General features: G+C 50.3%; 1 protein-coding gene across 1 annotated transcript in view; it reads left to right on the top strand.

Moving 5' to 3' along the window:
- The window catches only part of CIAPIN1 (cytokine induced apoptosis inhibitor 1), a 321,083-nt gene that overhangs the window by 235,629 nt on the left and 63,070 nt on the right, over positions 1 to 22,384 (top strand). The gene's annotated exons all lie outside the window — the stretch shown is intronic.

The raw sequence follows: 22,384 nt of genomic DNA on the forward strand, positions 1-22,384 counted from the left end.
GACGGAGTCTCGCTGTGTCGCCCAGGGTGGAGTGCAGTGGCCGGATCTCAGCTCACTGCAAGCTCCGCCTCCCGGGTTTTTACGCCATTCTCCTGCCTCAGCCTCCCGAGTAGCCGGGACTACAGGCGCCCACCACCTCGCCCGGCTAGTTTTTTGTATTTTTTAGTAGAGACGGGGTTTCACTGTGTTAGCCAGGATGGTCTCGAACTCCTGACCTTGTGATCCGCCCGTCTCGGCCTCCCAAAGTGCTGGGATTACAGGCTTGAGCCACTGCGCCCGGCCTGGTATTTAATTTCTACACCTTCCATAACCAGCAGATTTATGTTACATCTGATGGAAATAGTGATTACAAACACGGTAGCAGGTCAGGTGTGGTGGTTCACGCCTGTAATCCTAGCACTTTGGGAGGCTGAGGCAGGTGGATCACCTGAGGTCAGGAGTTCAAGACCAGCCTGGCCAACATGGCGAAACCCCGTCGCTACTAAAAATACAAAAATTAGTCAGGCATGGTGGCAGGCGCCTATAGTCCCAGCTACTTGGGAAGCTGAGGCAGGATAATCACTTGAACTCGGGAGGCAGAGTTTGCAGTGAGCTGAGATTGCACCACTGCACTCCAGCCTGAGCAACAGAGCAAGCCTCCGCCTCAAAAAGAAAGAAACACAGTAGTATACACTTTTGATCTTTCACAGTCTAGGTGGCTTTCAGGGCATCTGCTCTTTGGACAGGACCCTTTAGTTAAATTCTCAGTACCCGGGCCTGCTTTCTGCAGAAGGAAGCATTGCCAGAATTATTCTAGCATAAAGAAGGTGGTGAGCTCTCTGTGTTTAGGGGTGTGCAAGGAGAGGCTAGGGCTCCAGCCTGGCACCAAAGAGGAGTTAAATTCAGATGATTAAGGGGCTGCCTGCTCAGGGTAGGAGAGCTGCACTAAATGATTTTCTCTCTTGGTGTGGCCTAGTTAAGAGGGAGCCCTGAGGCCACCGTGCTCAGAGCACCAGGGACACCTGGTGCTGGGCCTCAGGGTCACCAGGAGACCTGGGGACTGCGAAGAGGGGAGAGGCAGACCCAGGAGCCCAGCTGGGCGCTAATAAATACGGGCACTGAAAAATTGTCCGTTGCCAAGACTAAATGAATTATGTTAGCGAGGTGGGTTTGCTGCCATGGCAAAGAGGCCCCTGGGCTCTGAGGGGGATGGAGGGGCTGCGTGAGACAACCATGGGGACTCCCCGTTTGTGGCCAGTGGAAAGTCAGCGCCAGTGGAAAACAGGGCTTTGGGAAGAAGGTCATTTCCTGCCAGGGATCTGTCTGCTTTCTCTCCCAAATAGGAAGTTGGTCCCAGAAAAGGCTGAAAGTGCTGCCCTTTGACCCTGAAGAGCTAGGAGGCAGGAGCCAGGCCCTCACTGACACTAGCTCTAAGAGCCACCTCCGGCTGGACCTGTTGGACCTGCCATTCCCAGACACAGAGCAGACCCCGTCTGGCGCGGCCAGGCTCCCCCAGACTCCCTGGCACCTCTTGTGAGATAGCACTGAGCCAGGGCCTCGTTACAGCCCCTATCTTCCAGGCAGACTGCTCCTAAGAATGTCAGCAAGGAGAGGGTCTGGCTTCCCACCTCCACGGTACATAGGAAAACAGGCCTCGGGAGGGGAGGGACTGTTGTAGATAGGGCTTGGAGATGGTCCCAGCCTGGAACGCGTGCTGCTTCTGCTCACAACCCTTCCGTGGCTCCCCACCTTACCTGCAGAGAAAGTCACCTAGTGGTCATGGCGGCCGCTGCCAACAGAAGCATTAGCTTTGCGACATGTGATACTTTAAAAAAATATTTAATGCATTGCTAACATTGGTAATGGAGGTTTTCCCACAAAGGCGTGGGTTTCCCTCTCTTGAGAAGTTAGCATCTCTGACCAGTCTGGACTCACTCCCACATGGCTATAGTTGCTGGGCTGAGAGGAGGCTGCTCCCTGAGGTGGGACACAGGCACCCTAGGCACTGCAGTCCCCACCACTCCCTGCAGCCTTCCCCTGCACCGCCCTCACTCATTTAAATTACTGCCCCACTCCTGGAGACATTTGAAGATTTTTCCTCAGGCTTAGTCCAGTTTCTCTTTGAACAAGTAAGGAAACAGACAAAGGGGAAGCACTGAGCCCGCCAGCATGAAGTGTAGTCAGGCCAAGGGCACATGTCACTCGCAGGCTCAGATCCCCCCCAGGTTCCTGGTCACTCCAGGGGTGACTGCTGAGAACAGCCAGAATGTGTTGAGCCCCCGTCCCACCCCCCGGTGCCTCACAGGCATCCTCTCACTGGTCGCTCCCAACAGCCACACGTGGTAGGTGTCACCATCATCATCCTATTTTATGCTAAGGATCCAGGGGCTCAGAGAGACGGAGTGATTGTTCCAAGGCCACACAGCTGATTAGACATGAAACTGGGATCCCAGGCCAGAGCCCACACTCCTTTATTTTTATTATTATTATAATTTTTTTTTTTTTTTGATACAGCATTTCTCTGTGTCGCCCAGACTGGCGTGCAGTGGCACAATCTCGGCTCACTGCAGCCTCTGTCTCCCAGGTTCAGGAGATTCTCATGCCTCAGCCTTCCATGTAGCTGGGATTACAAGCATGTGCCACCATGCCCAGCTGTTTGTTGTTGTTTGTCTGTTTGTTTGTTTGTTTGTTTTTAGTAGAGATGGGGTTTCACCATGTTGGCCAGGCTGGTCTCAAACTCCTGACCTCAAGTGATCCACCTGCCTTGGCCTCTCAAAGTGCTGGGGTTATGGACATGAGCCACCACGCCTGGCCCACACTCCTGATCATGGGCTGCCACCCCATCCTCCAAGGCAAGGCCCCGTGTGGCCCCTGCCCTCTGCCACACCACCACACTCTACTCTGCAGACACTGCAGCTCCAGCCATGCCAACCTCCTTACTGCCCCGAGTACTGCCCTGCACCCATCAAAGTCCCACCAGCCCTTCAGAGCTCGGTCTACTGGGTTCATTCCTAGCATGTTAGGGGAGCTGTTTCTGTGTCTGCTGCTTCTGCCTCCCTGGCTGCTCCTGGAGGGCAGAGAATCGTCTAGCAACCAGCACAGTGCCTTGGACCTAGTGGGCATTTCTTTAAGTGTTAGAGGGGAGGCAGGAGGGAAATCGTGATGGATGCATGGAAGAAGGATGGATGGAGGAAGGACAGATGGGTGGGATGGTAGAAGCTGAAACCAGAACCCCACCCCACCCCCGGCTCCACTGCAATAACCGCCAGGCCAGTCCTAGGAGGGTCTTTCTGCTGCCCAGCTAAGTCTTCCTCCTGGAGTGGGGGGCGTGGAAGTCCCCCAAGCCCAGGTACCAAAAGCCACAGCAACCCAGGGGCAGCAGTGCCAGGGCCTCTCCTCATAGGCCTGGAGTGCCCAGACGGGCTGGAAAACTAGCTGAGCCAGACACTACCCCGCCACCCGGTCCCTCCTCTCCTGTAGTGGGAGGGCTGGGGGCCCTGAGCCTGTCCTTCCTCTCCAGCCAAGGCCATTTTATCCAGCCTGACTCTACCAGGCAGCGCCTAGGGATTTCTGCCTAGAAATCCATGCCCAGCAGTGAGCCCTCTGCACTCCAGCCCTCCAGACAAACCTGGCTTCTGGCCCCAGCCTCTCTCTGATCGGCTTTGGTTTCCCTATCTGTCAAATGGGGGCAGGAACAAATGGGCTGTCCAAATCCACCTTCACTGACATGACTGTGCCGTTCTATTCCTTCTCTGACTCTCCCTGCTGCCCTGTATTTCCTCCCAAGCCCCCACTGCTTTGTCTTCCTGGGGCCCTCCAGCCACTCCAGGCAGCCCTTCTGGGCCAGTGGAGGGGGGCTGGAGGCAGTGGCAGCATCCAGAAGCCAGCTGCAGCTCTCAGCCGGCCGCCTCCCACCTCCCCCGCCACCACTGGCTCCCCTGCCTACTTTACTAATTGCAGGGTTGCAAGATGCCATCTGCCTCCCAGGCCCCAGGCAGGCGCCTCCCAATGGGGCAGGGCCCCCCTGGAAAGCCTCCCAGTCTTCCTCAAGCCCCACAGACCCAGCTGCACTGGGGGTGGTCTCCAGAGTGCTCAGACTCCTTCCCAATCCCAGGGAGGGGGCCTGAAAAGGTGGAAGCGTGAAGCCTTCCTCCGAGGCTTTCCCATTTCCCAGGCTTCCCCTACGTCAGAGAGGAGCAGCCTGGCCTTCCCCTCCCCTGCTGAAGGCCTAGCAGGGCTGGCCACATCCTGGCCCCTGGGGTGCCCCAGGCTCTCGCCCTTGAGCACATTCTCCAAGTGGGCTCAGCTCCCTGTTGCTCTCGGAAAAAGTCCAGATGGGCCTCTTGCTACAGCCTCTCCTCCTCCCCAACTGCCTTCCCCAGCAATGCCACTGCACCTGCCTTGTGACCTGAGCACCAATGACCTGGTCTGACTGCATGCCAGAGAACACAGGGATTCAGGACCATGCTTCGTCAGCCCACCCCGAGCTCCGAGCTCAGAGGGCAGGAATCCTGCCTGCAGGAGTCTGAGTGTGTCCCCAGGAAAGGAAGGAGAGCGTCATTCGGGGCTCATGCTCCTTCTCTATGTTGCTGTTTAATTTTTACCTTCACAACCCCCTGGGAGGTGAAAAATGGCAAATGAGAAAACTGAGGCCCAGGGAGGGAAGGACCCAGCCAGGAAGTGGCAGGATCAGGATTTGAATGAACCAAGGTAGCTCCAAAGGCTGGGCATTTTCAGCTACAGCGCCGAGCCAGTGATGACCTGACAGCTGTCACCAAGCCCTCTCCCCTCAGATCATTCTGCAAAGCCCTTTCTCACCCAGAGCCTCACCTGATCCCCTAACTTGGATGGGTTGCAGCTGGGAATCTCATTACCTAGGTGAGTAAACTGAGGTCCCGAGAGCGAAGTGGCTTGTCCCAGGGTACCCAGCCTCTGTGTCCTGAGAATCCCCAGATCCTCTTAATTAGGCGGTAATCCATCGCTCCTTTATCCCCCACCCATTCTTTTTTTTTTTTTTCCATAGTTAAGGAAATATTGACCCCTTCATTATCATAAATTCAGAGAGATGTGGATTTGCCTCCACTCCTAACCATGCAAGCCACACAACCTCTTAGAGACTCAGTTTCCACCTCTGTAACACGGGATGTGTTGTGGGGCTTAGAAAGGACCTTTGTCAAGCCCCTCACACAGGGTCCAGCACCAGCAGTATTGTGTGTCCACCTTTGTCCCAGGGCACCTGTCAGGTCTGTGTGGGAGACCAGTTGTTCAGGCAAAAAAAGCACACTCGTGTACACTGGGGCAGGATCCTTATCCAGGATCTGTCTCTGCCTGCACGGCCTGCCCCACCCAGCCACACGTGTCTCCCGCTGCCCTCAGTCCCCTCTCAGAAACCTCCACCCGATCACCCGCCCAGGTATCTTTTTTTTTTTTTTTGAGACAGTGTCTTGCTCTGTCATCCAGGCTGGAGTGCAATGGCGCCATCTCAGCTCGCTGCAACCTCCGCCTCCCAGATTCAAGCAATTCTTCTGCCTCAGCCTCCCAGGTAGCTGGGACTACAGACGTGCACTACCAAGCCCGGCTAATTTTTGTATTTTTTAGTAGAGACGGGGTTTCACCATGTTGACCAGGCTGGTCTTGAACTCCTGACCTCATGATCCACCCGCTTCAGCCTCCCAAAGTGCTAGCATTACAGGTGTGAGCCACCGCTACTGGCCCACTCAGGTATCTTAATGCCGAGCTATCTCAATTCCAGGACAGGATGGGATTGGGAAATGGCAATGCTTGGAGAGCAGTGACACCTTTGTCTGTCCCTGGACCACCACCCTGTCCCCACCACCCCCGCCCTGATGGCTGATAAACTGGACTCAGGTGTATAAAAAAATCCTGTAGGAATCAGTCTGGTAGAAATCCTTTATCAGATGAAGCTTATCTAGTCCCCCAATCCCTGAAGGGTAAACTGAGGAAGCTGCCAAACTAAGAGGGGTAGGGGCAGAGAGAAAAAAGAGGTACCAGGCTAAACAGGCTGACTTTGTTATTTCTTTTGATGCTCCTGACAGCCCAGTGAGGTGATCACAATTATCCCCTATAAGGGGATAATAATTATCTTACAGGTGAGAAAACTGAGGTTGAGATCTTCAGCAGCTTCCCGGGGTCTCAGAGCAACTAAGAGGCAGGGCTAGAACTAGGGCTGGTAACCCCACTGCATCTGCTGCCCGTGGCACACCCTAAATATAACACACACCTCTTCCCGGGCCTCCTGGGGCCCTGAGGTCTGGATAGTGTCTCTTTTCACAGCTTCATCTCCCCACAGCGCCCCCTCCCTGACTATATTCCAGTCCACTGGCCTCCTTTCCACTCCTCAACACCCCAATCCCACTCCAGCCTCAGGGCCTCCAGCCATGCTGTTCCTTCTGCCTAGAACCACCTTTCCCTCCTTCACATCCTTCCAGTCTCATTTGAAAGGTCACTTCCAGGCCAGGTGCAGTGGCTCACACCTGTAATCCCAGCACTTTGGGAGGCCGAGGTGGGTGGATCACTTCAGGTCAGGAGTTCAAGACCAGCCTAGCCAACATGGCAAAACCCCATCTCTACTAAAAATACAAAAATTAGCCGGGCATGGTGGTGCATGCCTGTAAACCCAGCTACTCAGGAGGCTGAGGCAGGAGAATCACTTGATCTGGGAGGTGAAGGTTGCAGTGAGCGGAGATCACGCCACTGCATTCCAGCCTGGGTGTAGAGTGAGACCCCGTCTCAAAAACAAAAAAAAAGTTAAAGGTAATTTCCCAAGGGCAAGGAAGTGGTAAGGGCTTCCCTGACTCCTCTAGCTAAAAGGATACACCCTCTCCTGTGCCCCTATTAACCTGCATTTCAGTCCCTTGACATTGATTTTTCCAGATGGCTTCACTTTCCTCATTGCCAATGTTTTCACTTGACTGGTGCAGCCCTCCCGTGCCCTTGCCAGCCAGCAAGTTCCTCCTTTTTGCTCACCTTGGTGCCCCCACCACCTATGCCAGCCACATAGCGGGAGCTCACTGAGCATTGGATGGATGGATGGATGGATGACCTCCCAGGCTCTCTCTCAGGCCCCTGCTCTGGGCACTCGAAGGCAGCAAGAGCAGGAGGGAGAAACCAAGTCAGGCAAATGCACTGTGCAAAGTTTTTTGAGAGGAAACTCAAAGATGCAGTGCTATTAAAAATTGATATTTCAATGAGATAATCCCTCTCCTAGGCTTTTAATTGATTGTCTAAAAAGCCTTCCTCTGTTGTTGTGCTTCTTTATTTGCAGGGACCATTAATTTTTTTATGGACGATCAAACCCGGATAGGGTGGAGGGGCTACCGCACGACTGATTCAAAAACAGTAACAGAGGCGCCAGGGAGGAACATCTGGGGTTCGGCCATGGAGCTGGCCTTGACTGTGGGTCCTGGCAGGGGGTGGCTGACTCCCTTGAGGAAGGAGGGGAAGCCCCTGTGCATCCAGGACACACACACACACACACACAAACACACACACATCTCTGTCCTCAGTCCCAAGTCCCAAAGGACAGGCTTCGTAAAGGGAGGAGAAGGTGGAGGCTCAACAAAGGACTGGGGCAACAGGCCCCCCAACATCAAGGCAAAGCCCCATTCTGGGAGGTGGGACTCCTGGGTTTCTCCCTTGCCACTGGTGGCCAGTTCCCCATCCGCTCCAGGCATTGGTCCCTTGCAGGACAGGGCTGGAGGTGGACAAGGAAGAACAGAGAAGGGGGCTCAGGATTTCTAGACCCTGCCACTTCTCCCCTCTGGGCCTCTTTCCTCCTGTATTCAGTGGGGGTAACAGTGGCTCCAGTCTCAAGGGATGGCTCTTCAGGCCAAGCACAGCACCTGACTCCCGTAAGAGTGCAGGAAGAGCTTATGTTGCTCTCGCTGTTATTAATCTCAGCTTCCTTCTCCTGCTCTGCAGGCTGCCCTCAAATTCTTGCCACGCCACTCCCTCCCGCATGCTGGGCTTGCACAGTTTTGTGGCTGCAGAGGTGTTATGCGAACACCTGTCTCCAGGTCACTGGCCCCATCTGCTTCTACCGCATCTATCCACTCCATCAGCCTGACAGGCAGCCTGAAGGAGGCCCCAGAGGCTCTCCGTCTACCTGGCAGTGAGCCAGGGCTGGGCTGGGCTGCTCCCCGAGCTGGCATCCCACGCTTACCTCCTCTCTGTTGCTCCACGCCTGCAAGACCTCTTTTCCAGGAGGAAAAGACTTGCCAAGAAGGCCAACTTCATGGTTGTGCGGGCAACCTGTGCTGTTACTCAGCGCCCTACAGGGCCCAGGGCTTGGTTTAATACTCTATTGTCACCCCTCGGCAATGTATTAATCATTTGTTGGTGGGGCACATATTCTTTTTGTGCTGGGCCCCGAAAATGATGCGACCAGTCTTGCTGCCAAGGGACAGTGCTGCTTCAGGAAATGGCCACAGGGTGCATCCCCAGGGCAATGCCCATACCTTTAGGCCATGGACTGTCCCTGCAGAGGGTTGACCTAATCCCCACACCTTCCCTCCTCACCTTGCCCGGGTCCTCCCAGCTGCTCACTGCAGAGGCCCTTCAGGGGATGTGCAAGTTTGTGGGAAATGATTTCTCCAAGCATTGCTAAGTCTCAGACCCCAGGGAGGGGACTTACGGGTATGGCAAGGGGTGTCCCCAAACACATATGTTCACCAAGCCTCATCTGTGGACTGAGGAAATAATGTTTCACCCAAACAGGTATGACTCTTGTCAAGTGAAGTTCGGAGTCCACATAGCAGAGGAGGAACGAAGTAAATCATCTGGGGAATTCCTAATAGCCTTTGGTCAACATATTGGTTTCCCGAGGGGTTTTTTTCCCCAGGTACTGAATATTAAAGGTAAGACAGCTTTGACCTTATGGGCATCAGAAAGGTTTCCTCCATTGATGCCCACCCTCAGATGGGAACAGGGCAGGCTGGCAAAATGCAGCAGAAACAGTTCACTTTGAGAAATCTCTCCTAAGGAAATCTGTAAGCACACATCATCTATAAGTGCAGGTGCAAATATTTAGCCACATGAGTGCTCATTGTGGCACTGTTTACAAAAGCAAAAATAGAGACAGCTAAATGGCCGTGGTCAGGGGCTGGTTAAATAAATGACAGTGCGTTTCTCTAGGGGCATGTCAGACTGTTGGTAAAATTCACCTTGTCCTGTGAAAGAAGAGGGAGTGAGTGAAAAATCAGTTTTGGAAAAAAGCGTCCAACATGGGCTTGGTTTTCTGTCTATATCTGTGGAGGCATTGAGACGATAATGTTCGTCCCAGGGTCATTGTTTATCTTCCTTCTTATCCTTGAGTGTCCTGGCTTCCAGTAGCCATTCACCAAGGAGTCAGGGACACTTGTCATTCTAAAGATCTCTCAGACCTGTTCAGAGCCACCAACCCTCTCACTACTCACCACTTCTCTCCTTCGAGACTTGCTCTTGTTTCCTGTCTTGCTCCCCCACTTCCACTTGGCCCCTCCATATATTCTCTAAGGACAGCCAGAGGGATTCTTTCTCAAAGTATAAATTGGGGCCTGGCGCGGTGGCTCATGCCTGCAATCCCAGCACTTTGGGAGGCTGAGTCGGGTGGATCACTTGAGGCCAGGAGCTCAAGACCAGCCTGGCCAACATGGTGAAACCCCATCTCTACTAAAAAAAATACAAAAATTAGCCAGGCATGGTGGCGTGTGCCTATAATCCCAGCTACTCAGGAGGCTAAGGCAGAATTGCTTGAACCTGGGAGGCAGAGGTTTCAGTGACCCAAGGTCGTGCCACGGCACTCCACCTTGGGCAACAGAGTGATACTCTATTGAAAAAAAAAAAAAAAAGTCAATTGGATCTTATCTCCTGCTTCGTGTAAAACCCTTGACTGGCTCCCTGTTACTCTTAAGATAGAGATGGAATTCTGGGACTGGCCTTCAAGACCCTACATCCAGCCTCTCCAAGCACTGTGCTTCCCCTCTTCACTGCACTCAGCCACCCTAGCCTCCTCCCATGCCCTTCGGCAGGCCAGGATCTCTTCTGCCAAGGGGCCTTTACACGTGCAGTTCCCTCTACCCAGAACATTCTCTCTCCCTTCTTCACCAGGTTACCTAATCCTTTCGCTTTCACCTTAAGGGCTACTTCCTTAGGAAGCCTTCCCAGACAAATCAGGTCTCCCTGTATCTCCGTCTTTGGTTTTTTGTTTTTAAAGATTGGGTCTCCCTCTGTTGCCCAGGATGGAGTGCAGTAGCATGATCTTGACTCACTGCAGCCTTGACTTCCTGGGCTCAAGTGATTTTCCTGCTTCAGCCTACCGAGTAGCTGGGGCTACAGGCACATGCCACCAAGCCGGGTTAGTTTTTTATATTTCCTTGTACAGACAGGGTCTCACTATGTTGCCCAGGCTGGTCTCAAACTCATGGCCTCAAGTGATCTTCCCACCTTGGCCTCCCAAAGTGTTGGCATGAGCCACTATGCCTGGCCCCCATATCTCTTCTAGCCCCCTGTAGCCGCTTCCACTCCTTCTGCCCTTCTCACAGTTGCACTTGCCGGTGACTTGCACTAGACCATGAACTCCGCAAGGCCATGGGCTCTTCCCGTGGAACACTGTGTCCCCAGTGCCCAGCGCCTGGCACAGAGTAGGTGCTCAGATGTTTGCTGAGTGAATCAATGAATCAGGGAGGGAGAGGAGGCTGGCCCAAGCACTTGGCCTCCCTTCACTGCTGCCTGTCCAGGGAGCAGCTTGTCAGACCTGCTATTAGCGTCTCACACGTGTGCTCAGGAAGGCAGTCCAGGGAGAACTCTGTGTGGGGAGGTGGGGCAGGAATGTTGTCCCGGGCCTCCTTCCAGTGAGCTGCTCTCTGAGCCCATCAGAAATCACCCCTCACCCGGCCTCCCCAGGAGGAAGCTAAAGGAGCTAGGGGGCCCCCGTCTCCTTCCTCTCCACGCCCCTCCTGGTCAGTTCACTTTGATGTGAAGGTTCTTGGGGAGGCTGGTTTGTGTCACTGTCGAGTTGGGGAGGGGAGGGAGACAGGAAGAGGCCTCATCTCTTTTTTTTTTTTTTTTTTTTTTTTTGAGATAAGGTCTCGCTCTGTCACCCAGGCTGAAGTACAGTGACACAGTCATGGCTCACTGCAGCCTCGACCTCCTGGGCTCAAGTGATCCTCCCACCACAGCCTCCTGAGTAGCTGGTACCACAGGCATGCACCACTGCGGCTGGCTAATTTTTATTATTATTACTTTTTGTAGAGACAGGGTTTCGCTTTGGTGTCCAGGTTGGTCTTGAACTCTTGGGCTCAAGCAATCCTCCCACCTCAATCTCCCAAAGTGCTGAGATTACACTGCACTGGGCCAAGGCCTAATCTTAACTGGCCAACGGGGCCAGCTCTCAGTGCTCCTGTGTAGCTCTCGAAGACACCAGCCTCTCACCAATGTCATTTGAAAAGAATTCATGGCCAGGCGTGGTAGCTCACACCCGCAATCTCAACACTTTGGGGGGCCAATGCGGGCGGATCACATGAGGTCAGAAGTTTGAGACCAGCTTGCCCAACATAGTGAAACCCCATCTCTACTAAAAATACAAAAACTAGTCAGGCATAGTGGTGGGCGCCTGTAGTCCCACATACTCTGGAGGCTGAGGCGGGAGAATCATTTGAACCCAAGAGGCAGAGGTTACAGTGAGCTGAGATCGTGCCACTGCACTCCAGCCTGGGCAACAGGGTGAGACTCCGTCTTGAAAAAAAAAAAAAAAGAAGAATTCACCTGTCTGATGGCTGTGGTGACATTGCCCAGGATTCAGGGGACTCCAGGTGTCGTCCTCTTCCCTGGGCCTGGCACCTGGCTCTGTGGAGCTTACCCTTTTCCCCAAGAGTAGACCTGAGGGGTGTGGGGGAAGCAAGGACCTTGCTAGAGGCCCCATAGAAGGCTGACATGAACAGGGACCCCCATCCTTCTAGGTTATGCCAAGGCCCCAAGCAACAGAGTCTCCAGGGTCACCTGTTCAAGTCCTGGCATGACTGCATCATCTTGGACAGATTCTTCTACTTCCTGGGCCTCAGTTTCTCTACCTGTGAAATGGGAATTGCTGCCGTGAGGTTCAATAGGCTAGTAAGGTGTCTCCCCAGGTGTGGAGCACACCATGGTGATAGACACAGTGATGTGAGCCACACTCTACAAAATGGCCTTAATCAACACTGGGCTGAACTATAAGAAAGCAATTCTCTATTCGTTTTTCTTTTCCTTCTCTGACTGTTGTCAAGGGGAAAGCCTCAGACAGGTGGTAGCATGGGTTTGGCCTCTCTCCGACATGTGCTGAGCTCCTTTTAACAAAAGCCTCAGAGCTTTCCAGGCAGGCATTGTTTGCCAGCCCCAGTCGAATGTGCTTGTCTTATTTTCAAGGTATTTTATTTATACAGTTTGTTCTTGAGGCAAATAGAAAAATGTGAGGTGATTTAAGGCAAGGTCTTGAGCAAATAATAGTAGAGGAGATGCTTGAATCTGACAAAAATCACAGAGTAGCTAGAATGGCCAGGCTTGGGAAATGCTTTTATAGTGTGGGCAAAAATTGCCTGAAAACGTTCGTGTGCGGTATAAACACGGTTTGAGGTCGAGGACGTGGAAAAGTCATGTCACAAAAGGGCTTTGCCTTTCCTGGGTGAAAACTTCAGGCTTGTGGGGCTAAGGCCCAAAGAAGATGGTTAAAACAGTGGTTGGCTGGGCATAGTGGTTCACACCTGTAATCCCAGCACTTTGGGAGGTCAACGCTGGGGGACTGCTTGAGGCCAGCCTGGGCAACATAGAGCCCTGTTTCTACAAAAAATATGAAAATAGGCCCGGCGCGGTGGCTCAAGCCTGTAATCCCAGCACTTTGGGAGGCCGAACGGGTGGATCACGAGGTCAGGAGATCGAGACCATCCTGGCTAACACGGTGAAACCCCGTCTCCACTAAAAAATACAAAAAACTAGCTGGGCGAGGTGGCAGGCGCCTGTAGTCCCAGCTACTCCGGAGGCTGAGGCAGGAGAATGGCGTGAACGCGGGAGGCGGAGCTTGCAGTGAGCTGAGATCTGGCCACTGCACTCCAGCCTGGGCCACAAAGCGAGACTCCATCTCAAAAAAAAAAAAAAAAAATGAAAAGTAGCCAAGCAGGCATGGTGGTGGACATCTGTAGTCCCAGCTACTCAGAAGGCTGAGGCAGGAGGATCGCATGAGCCCAGGAGTTCGAGGTTGCAGTGAGCCATGATTGCACCACTGTAGTTAAGCCTGGGCAACACAGTGAGACCCTATCTCTAAAAACAAAAGCATACAGAAATTAGCTGGTCATGGTGGTGCGTGCCTGTATTTCCAGCTACTCGGGAGGCTGAGGCAGGAGAATCGCTTGAACCCGGGAGGCAGAGGTTGCAGTGAGCCAAGATCGCACCACTGCACTCCAGCCTGGCGACAGAGCAAGATTCCATCTCAAAACAAAACAAAACAAAAACAAACAAAAAGCAAAAGCAAAAACGCAAACTCTCAATACTTGCGACAAGCCTCCCTCCATTCCATGAACCAGGTGGATGTTTCCACAGGTCTTATTTCACTAAACTTTTAATGTTCTCATTTCCAGAGGAGGAAAATGAAGTTCTCAATGGTGAAAGGACCCAAGATGGAGCTGGGATTGGCCCCAGATCCTTCCCTGCCTCCATTCTCAGTGTAGATTTCCAAGTGCCAGGGACACCGCCTCCTTCACACCCTCTCCCAGTGGATGCCTGGGTTAGGACCTGAGGTGTGGGCTGCCATCTGCGCTCAGGAAGTAATCGGAGGCCAGTATGTAACCCCTCACAGAACACCATCCCCACACCATCCCCAAAACAGCCCATGGTGGGTGGGTAGAGGAGGTACAATCACATTCTCACATGCTGGAGCCTGTTCCAACAGCTTTATATCTATTTCCTCATGATTCTAGAAGGAGAGACACTCTTATCATCACCCTCATCAACCCCACATTACAGACGGCAAAGTTGAGGCACAGAGAGGCGAGGTGAGTTGCCCAAGTGTGGAACCAGGGCTCGGACACCGTGGTTTGGCTCTAGAACCTACATACTTTAGCACCACCCTTCTCTGCCTGGAATCTTCTCGTCCTTTACAGCACAGCCTTTTGGGCAGGCCATGTGAGGCTCACCCACCTCCATTTCCAGGAGGAAACAGAGGTGCAGAGATGAGTCTGCCTCATTCACTGTCCCTTACTCAATTGCCTCAGTTTCCCTAGGCATCACATTCTGACTGGAGGTCATGATTACCAGGGCCTTGGTGTTCCTTCCTGGTTGAGGAGTCGAGGGAAGCCCCAGGTCTGGGCGCCAGCCTGGGGCTGCCATCACAACCCCAGGCTTCACCAGATTCCGCCCATGAGAGCATCCAGCTTGGTCCTGCCATCTCTCCATCTCTTTCCTTTGTGGCTGCTCAAGCCCATTTCCTCCCAGACAAATTGGGGCAAAAGCCAGCACCCAGAGCCACCAAAAGCCCCAATAATGCTCAGGTGAGGAGTAAAGCCAGTCTTCCCATCTGGAAAGAGTGTTGGCCGAGGAATGAAAATGTAAGACGATAAAATTCATCCGCAGGGTGGGGCTGAGGGGCCCTGTGGGGGGCTGCTTGGGGCTGAATGGACTGTGAGCCTCCCACGACAGTGATGGTGGCCTTTTGGCTCTGCAGGCTCTGGCACAAAGGATCTAATAAAGCAAACACAGCTGGGACCAGCGTGCTGCCCCCAGCCCCTCCTGGCCTCAGGCCCAGCATTAATGCTGGACTAAAACAGGCTGAGGCCCCTGGCTGTGAGCTGGAGGGGTGTACCCAGTCACACCAGCCTCATTTAATCTCTCTTAGGCAGTGCTGGGGGATGGAGCGGAGACTGTCATCTATAAATTTCAGTGCAGCCCTGCGTCTCTCCCAGGATTTTATTTAATTAATTTATTTTTTGAGACAGGGTCTTGCTCTGTCACCCAGATGGAGTGCAGTGTCACTATCATAGCTCACTGCAGCCCCCAACTCCTGGGCTCGAGCCATCCTCCTGCCTCAGCCTCCTGAGTAGCTAGGACTATAGGCATGCACTACCACACCTGGCTAATATAAAAATTTTTTTTTTAGAGATGAGGATCTCGTTATGTTGCCCAGGCTGTTCTCAAACTCCTGGCCTCAAGTGATCCTCCACCCTCAGCCTCCCAAAGTACTGGGATTACAGGTATGAGCCACCACACCCAGCCCCACTCATGATTGGGGCCCTGAGGTTCCAGGAAGGAGAAGCACTTGCCAATGGCCTCACAACCAGAGGAACATCGGGCTGCAGCTGAGACACACCCTTCAGTCTCCACTCAATCAATTCTTGGTCATCCACAGTGCCCACAACCCCCGGCCCTGCCCACACCCAAGGGTGGCATGAACACCTACAGGGTGCAACTTCTAAGGTCAGATTTGGAAACTGGACCTTGGGAAGATTTTTCGTAGTAATAGATTGCAAATACTCGATTCAAGGTAACACATGAACGAAACAGTTTCAGATTTTGGTATGTGATGGATGTATATATTATATATGCTGTATTGTGATACATATCACATGCGTTGTGTGTAGGCATATGTGTGTGTGTCTCTGTGTGTGTGTGTGTGCACATGCATGTGTGTGTATGGAATCATACGGAATGTACTTGTCTGGCTTCCTTCACTCTTACTCAGTGTAATTATTTTGAGATTCATCTATGTTGTTGCAGTATTTCGTTCCTCTTATTGTTGAGCCGTATTCCAATGTATATATATGTCTATTAAATTATTTTAACATGCGAGCTGGCCAGGCACAATGGCTCACACCTGTAAATCCAGCACCCTGGGAGGCTGAGGCAGGAGTGTGGTTTGAGCCCAGGAGTTCAAGACCAGCCTGGACAACATAGTGAGACACTGTCTCTACAAAAATTTTTTTTTAATTAGCCAGGTGTGGTGGCACGTGCCAATAATCCTAGCTACTTGGGAGGCTGAGGCAGGAGGACTGCTTGAGCCCAGGAAGATGAGGCTACAGTGAACTATGATCACGCCACTGCATTCCAGCCTGGGCGACAGAATGAGATCCTATATTGAATAAATAAATAAATAAACAAACATGTAGGCTAATAGATAGTGATTGAAGGTAAATCAATGGATGCCTGGAGACTGACAGGGGCAGGGAAATGATGAAGAAGAAATGTAAGGAAGAAGAAAACTATAAAATGATAGATATACTCACTAACTTAATTGTGCTGTTAGTTTCCTGGGTGTATAACTATGTCAAAATTCATCAGACTGTACATTTTAAATACATGAAGTTTACTGTATGTTATATACTTCAACAAAACTATTTATACATATGCATACACACACACACACACACGAAACTATCACCATTGGATCTGTGACTTAATGGATATTATTGCTTATCTCCTAGTTCAAGGGCAGAGCAGAGCTGGTGCTTATTTATTTTTTTAAGTGAGTTGGTTCTTCTGCTTCTGGGAAGATGGAGTAGGCCTACTTTTTCCTATTCCTCCCAGTAAGTACAACTAAAAACCTTGGAAGTTATATCCAAAACAAACACAAGAAGACTCTGAAAGATGGAGAGAAGAAGGCGGACGGGCTAGGGAATGTGGGACTCAAGCAACAACACACTGGTGATTTTCCTGGGTTTTTCTTTTGCCTCATACATGGCACACTTGGAGCTGAAAAGGCCAGCAACCCAGAAATGTCAGCGGGCACAGAGCAAGAAATACCACCAAATGAGAAAAGCCTGCTCTCTCCAGCCAAAGGACCAAGAAAGGGGCATCCTGGCTAGACATCAAATGTTTAGACAATAAGCACTCAGCTCCAGCCAAAAACCAAAACAAACAAACAAAATTGGTCCCACCTCCACCCATAACAGCAAAGGCTTAGTGGAGACTCTAGATTTCTTTTGAGACAGGGTCTCGCTCTGTCATTCACCCAGGCTGGAGCGCAATGGCATGATCTCAGCTCACTGTGGCCTCAACCTTCCTGGGCTCAGGTGATCCTCCCACCTCAGCCTCCCAAATAGCTGGGAATACAGGCTTACACCACCACACCTGGATTTTTTTTTTTTTTTTTTTTGTAGAGATGGGTTTTGCCATGTTGGCCAGGCTGGTCTCAAACTCCTAGGCTCAAGCAATCCACTCACCTCAGCCTCCTGAAGTCTTGGGATTACAGGCGTGAGCCACTGCGCCCAGTCCAGGACTCTAGATTTCTGCCCTCGTCAGTCTGTAACGAGGCACCTTAACTTTCCCACCAGCCAAAATCGAGACTCTCCTGCTGCCGTGTCAGTGTAGACCATATGGGAAGCCTGGACCTCCACGTGACCTGGTAGTAATGAGGTGTCCCTCTCCCTCCCTTCTGGGGTTGTGTCAGAGGTGAAAAGTCAGGTCTTTCACTACTGCCCAGTAGTAATGAAGCCACCTCCACAGTGCTATCAGTGGAGAACATGAGGACGCTGGAACTTCCGTCCCTGCCCAATAGTAATGAGTGGGCAGCCTCCTGCAAGATATAAACAGAGACCAAGTGGAGAACCAGGACTTCTATCTCCACCTAACTGTAACTAGGTGGTGCTCCCCTTCCCCTGCTAGAGCAGTAATCAGAGAAAGCCAGCTAAAACAGGAGGCTTAAACAAACTCCAAAGTCTCATAACATAATATGAAAATATCCAGGTTTCCAAAAAGCACTCATCCCCAGAATCAGAAAAATCTCATATTGAATGAAAAATAAAAGGCAATCAATAGATTTGAACCCTGAGATGACAGAGATGTTAGAATTATCTGACAAAGATTTTAAAGTGGCCATTATAAAATGTTTCAAGGAGCAACTGCAAATATGCTTGAAACAAGTGAAAATAAAAAAACATAGAAAGTCTCAGCAAAGAAACAGAAGGTATAAAGAGATCCAGTGGGAATTTCCAAACAACACAATAACTGAAATAAAAACCTCAGTGGGTGGGCTGAATGACAGAATCAGGGGAACAGGAAAGAATCAGTGAACTGGAAGAGAGAGCAATAGAAACTGCCCAATTTGAACAACAGAGAGAAAATACACTGAAAAATACAGGACCTGTAGGACTATAACAAAAGATTTAATATTTGTGCCATCAGAGTCCCTGAAAGAGAGAAGAAGGAAGACAGGGCTTAAAAAAAAAAGCACTCAAGGAAATAATGGCTGAGGCCAGGCACAGTGGTTCATGCCTATAATCCCAGCACTTTGGGAGACCGAGGCGGGCAGATCACCTGAGGCCAGGATTCTAGACCAGCCTGGCCAACATGGTGAAACTCTGTCTCGACTAAAATTATAAAATTAGCCTGGCGTGGAGGCACATGCCTGTAATTTCAGCTACCCAGAGGCTGAGGTGGGAGAATTGCTTGAACCCGGAGGTGGAGGTTGCAATGCGCCGAGATCACGCCACTGCACTCCAGCCTGGGCAACAGAGCGAGACTCCATCTAAAAAGAAAAGAAAAGAGGCCAGGTGCGGTGGCTCACGCCTGTAATCCCAGCCCTTTGGGACGCCGAGGCAGGTGGATCACTAGGTCAGGAGACTGAGACCATCCTGGCTAACACGGTGAAACCCTGTCTCTACTAAAAATTACAAAAAAAAAAAAAAAAAAAAAATTAGCTGGGCTTGGTGGCAGGCGCCTGTAGTCCCAGCTAGTTGGGAGGCTGAGGCAGGAGAATGGCGTGAACCCGGAAGGCGGAGCTTGCAGTGAGCCAAGATCACGCCACTGCACTCCAGCCTGGGCGACAGAGTGAGACTCCGTCTCAAAAAAGAAAAAAAAAAAGAAAGAAAGAAAAAGAAAAAAGAAAAGAAGAGAAATAACGGCTGAAATCTGTCCAAATTTGGTAAAGGACACAAGCCTATAGATTCAAGAATGTGAGTGAACCTCAAAGAGGCAACCCAAAGAAATCCACTCCAAAATATCTCATAATTAAACTTCTGAGAACTAAAGATAAAAATGTCTTGAAAGCACCTAGAGAAAACAATACCTCGTAGATAAAGCAAACACAATTCCAATGACAGCAATTTTTTCATCAGAAACCACAGTTGTCGGTTGGGCATGGTGGCTCACGCCTGTAATCCCAGCACTTTGGGAGGCCGAGGTGGGCGGATCACCTGAGGTCAAGAGTTCGAGACCAGCCTGCCCAATACGGCAAAACCCCGTCTCTACTAAAAACACAAAAAATTAGCTGGGCGTAGTGGCGGGCGCCTGTAATTCCAGCTACTTGGGAGGCTGAGGCAGAAGAATCACTGGAACCCAGGAGGCAGAGGTTGCAGTGAGCCAAGATCATGCCATTGCACTCCAGCCTGGGCAACAAGAGCAAAACTCTGTGAAGGGAAGAGGAGGGGAAGGGGGGGAGGGGAGGGAAGGGAGAAAGCATCCATCCATTGTGGTCAGAAGGAGGTAGAACAAGAAATTTTTTTTTTTTTGAGACAGAGTCTCACTCTGTTGCCCAGGCTAGAGTGCAGTGGCACAATCTCAGCTCACTGCAAGCTCCACCTCCAGAGTTCGTGCCATTCTCCTACCTCAGCCTCCTAAGTAGCTGGGACTACAGATGTCTGCCATCATGCCTGGCTAATTTTTTGTATTTTTAGTAGAGACAGGTTTTCACCGTGTTAGCTAGGATGGTCTCGATCTTCTGACCTCATGATCTGCCCGCCTTGGCCTCCCAAAGTGCTGGGATTACAGGCGTGAGCCACGGTGCCTGACCAGAACAAGATTTTTTAAGGGCTGAATGAAAAGAACTGTCAACCCAGAATCCTATACCCAGTGAAAATGTTCTTCAGGAATGAAGGGAAAATTTGGACATTTTAAAATAAAACAAAACTAAGAGAATTTACTCCTAGACTAAAAAATGGCTAAATAAAATTCTCGAAATAGAAACAATAAAAGAAGAAATTTTGAATAATCAGGAGGGATGAAATAACATATTAAGCAAACATATGGGTAAACACAATAGGCTTGGCCAGGCGTGGTGGCTCATGCCTGTAATCCCAGAACTTTGGGAGGCTGAGGAGGGTGGATCACCTGAAGTCGGGAGTTTGAGACCAGCCTGACCAACATGGAGAAACGCCATCTCTACTAAAAATACAAAATTAGCCGGGTGTGGTGGTACCTGCTTATAATTCCAGCTACTTGGGAGGCTGAGGCAAGAGAATCGCTTGAACCCAGGAGGCAGAGGTTCCACTGAACCGAGATCACATCATTGCATACCAGCTTGGGCCACAGAGTGAGACTCTATCTCAAAAAAAAAAAAAAAAAAAAAAAATATATATATATATATATATACACACACACACACACATATACACACACACACACACACACACACGATAGGCTTTTCTTCTAGAATTTTCTAAATTATTCATGGTTGAAGTAAAATTATTTTGCTTCTGATACAGTTCTAAATGTATATAGAGGAAAATTTTAACACAATTATAGATTGGGGAGGATAAAGGGACATAAAAAGGTAATATTTCTTTTTGTTGTTGTTATTGAGACGGAGTTTCACTCTTGTTGCCCAGGCTGGAGTGCAATGGCGCGTTCTTGGCTCACCACAACCTCCGCCTCTGGGTTCAAGAGATTCTTCTGCCTCAGCCTCCCGAGTAGCCGGGATTACAGGCATGCGCCACCACGCCCAGCTATTTTTGTATTTTTAGTAGAGATGGGGTTTCTCCATGTTGGTAGCGAACTCTCGACCTCAGGTGATCCGCCCGCCTCGGCCCCCCAAAGTGCTGGGATTACAGGCGTGAGCCACTGCGCCTGGCCATAAACAGGTAATATTTCTATACTTTACTCAAACTAGTAGAACAATCTCAGTAGACTGAGAGAAATTAAATAGAGATGATGTAATACCTAAAGCAACACCGCTAAAGAGCTAAACAAAAAGATATACTCAAAAACATAATAAGTAAATTAAAATGAGATTGTAAAAAATGTTCAGGCTAGGCACGGTGGCTCACGTCTGTAATCTCAGAACTCTGGGAGGCTGAGGGAGATGGATCACCTGAGGTCAGGAGTTCAAGACCAACCTGGCCAACATAGTGAAACCCTGTCTCTACAAAAAATACAAAAATTTACCAGGCATGGTGGCACACACCTGTAATCCCAGCTACTCGAAAGGCTGAGGCAGGACAATCGCTTGAACCCGGGAGGTGGAGTTTGCAGTGAGCTGAGATCAGGCCAATGCACTCCAGCCTGGGCGATAGAGCTAGACTCTGTCTCAAAAAAAAAAAAAAAAAAAAAAAAAGAAACTGTTCAAGTAACACATAGGAAAGCAGGAAAAAGAAAACACAGAAATAAAAAAGAGAACGAACAGTCAAAAAAAAAAATAAGAAGACAAGACCACGCCATTGCACGCCAGCCTGGGAGATAGAGCGAGACTCTTGTCTCAAAAAAAATAAATTAACAAAAAATAAAAATAAAAAGAAGAAAGAAAGAAAATAAAAGAAAAAAAGAAATAATGCTTTTCCACCTATCCTGGTGTCCCTTAACACAAAATTAATCATCACAGTAGACTCCAGAGCAAAGAAAACTACCAGAGACAGAGAGCGACAGTATATAATAGTAAAAGTGTCAATCTATCCAGAAGATATAGAAATCCTTAATACAGCGCTGGGTATGGTGGCTCATGCCTGTAATCCCAGCACTTTGGGGGGCCGAGGCAGGCAGATCACAAGGTCAGGATTTCGAGATTGGCCTGTCCATTATGGTGAAACCGCATCTGTACGAAAAATACAAAAATTAACCAGGTGTGGTAGTGCGCCCCTGTAGTCCCAGCTACTCGGGAGGCTGAGGCAGAAGAATCGCTTGAACCTGGGAGGCGGAGATTGCAGTGAGCCGAGATCACGCCACTGTATTCCAGCCTGGGTGACAGAGCGAGATTCCATATCAAAAAAAAAAAAAAGAAGAAGAAAAGAAATCCTTAATACACATGCACCAAGCAAGAGAACTACAAAATATGCAAAACAAAAACTGATAGAACTGAAAGGAAAAATGGACAAATCCACACTTACAGCGGGAGATAGCAACACCTCTCTCCAGCTATTGATAGTACAACTAGATATAAAATCAGAAAAGATGCAGAACTTAACCACAGCATAAACCAACAGGAGCTAACTGATATTTTTAGAACACTCTGCCTCAGAACAGCAGAATATACTGTGTTTTCTTTTTTGAGACAGAGTCTTGCTCTGTCACCCATGCTGGAGTGCAGTGGCACAATCTTGGCTCACTGCCACCTCCGCCTCCTGGGTTCCAGCAAGCACATCTGGCTAATTTTTGTATTTTTCATAGAGACGGGGTTTCACCATATTGTCCAGGCTGGTCTTAAACTCCTGGCCTCAAGTGATCTGCCCGCCTCAGCCTCCCA

Source organism: Macaca thibetana, chromosome 20 (assembly GCF_024542745.1).
Source record: "Macaca thibetana thibetana isolate TM-01 chromosome 20, ASM2454274v1, whole genome shotgun sequence".
NCBI classification, from domain to species: Eukaryota; Metazoa; Chordata; class Mammalia; order Primates; family Cercopithecidae; genus Macaca; species Macaca thibetana.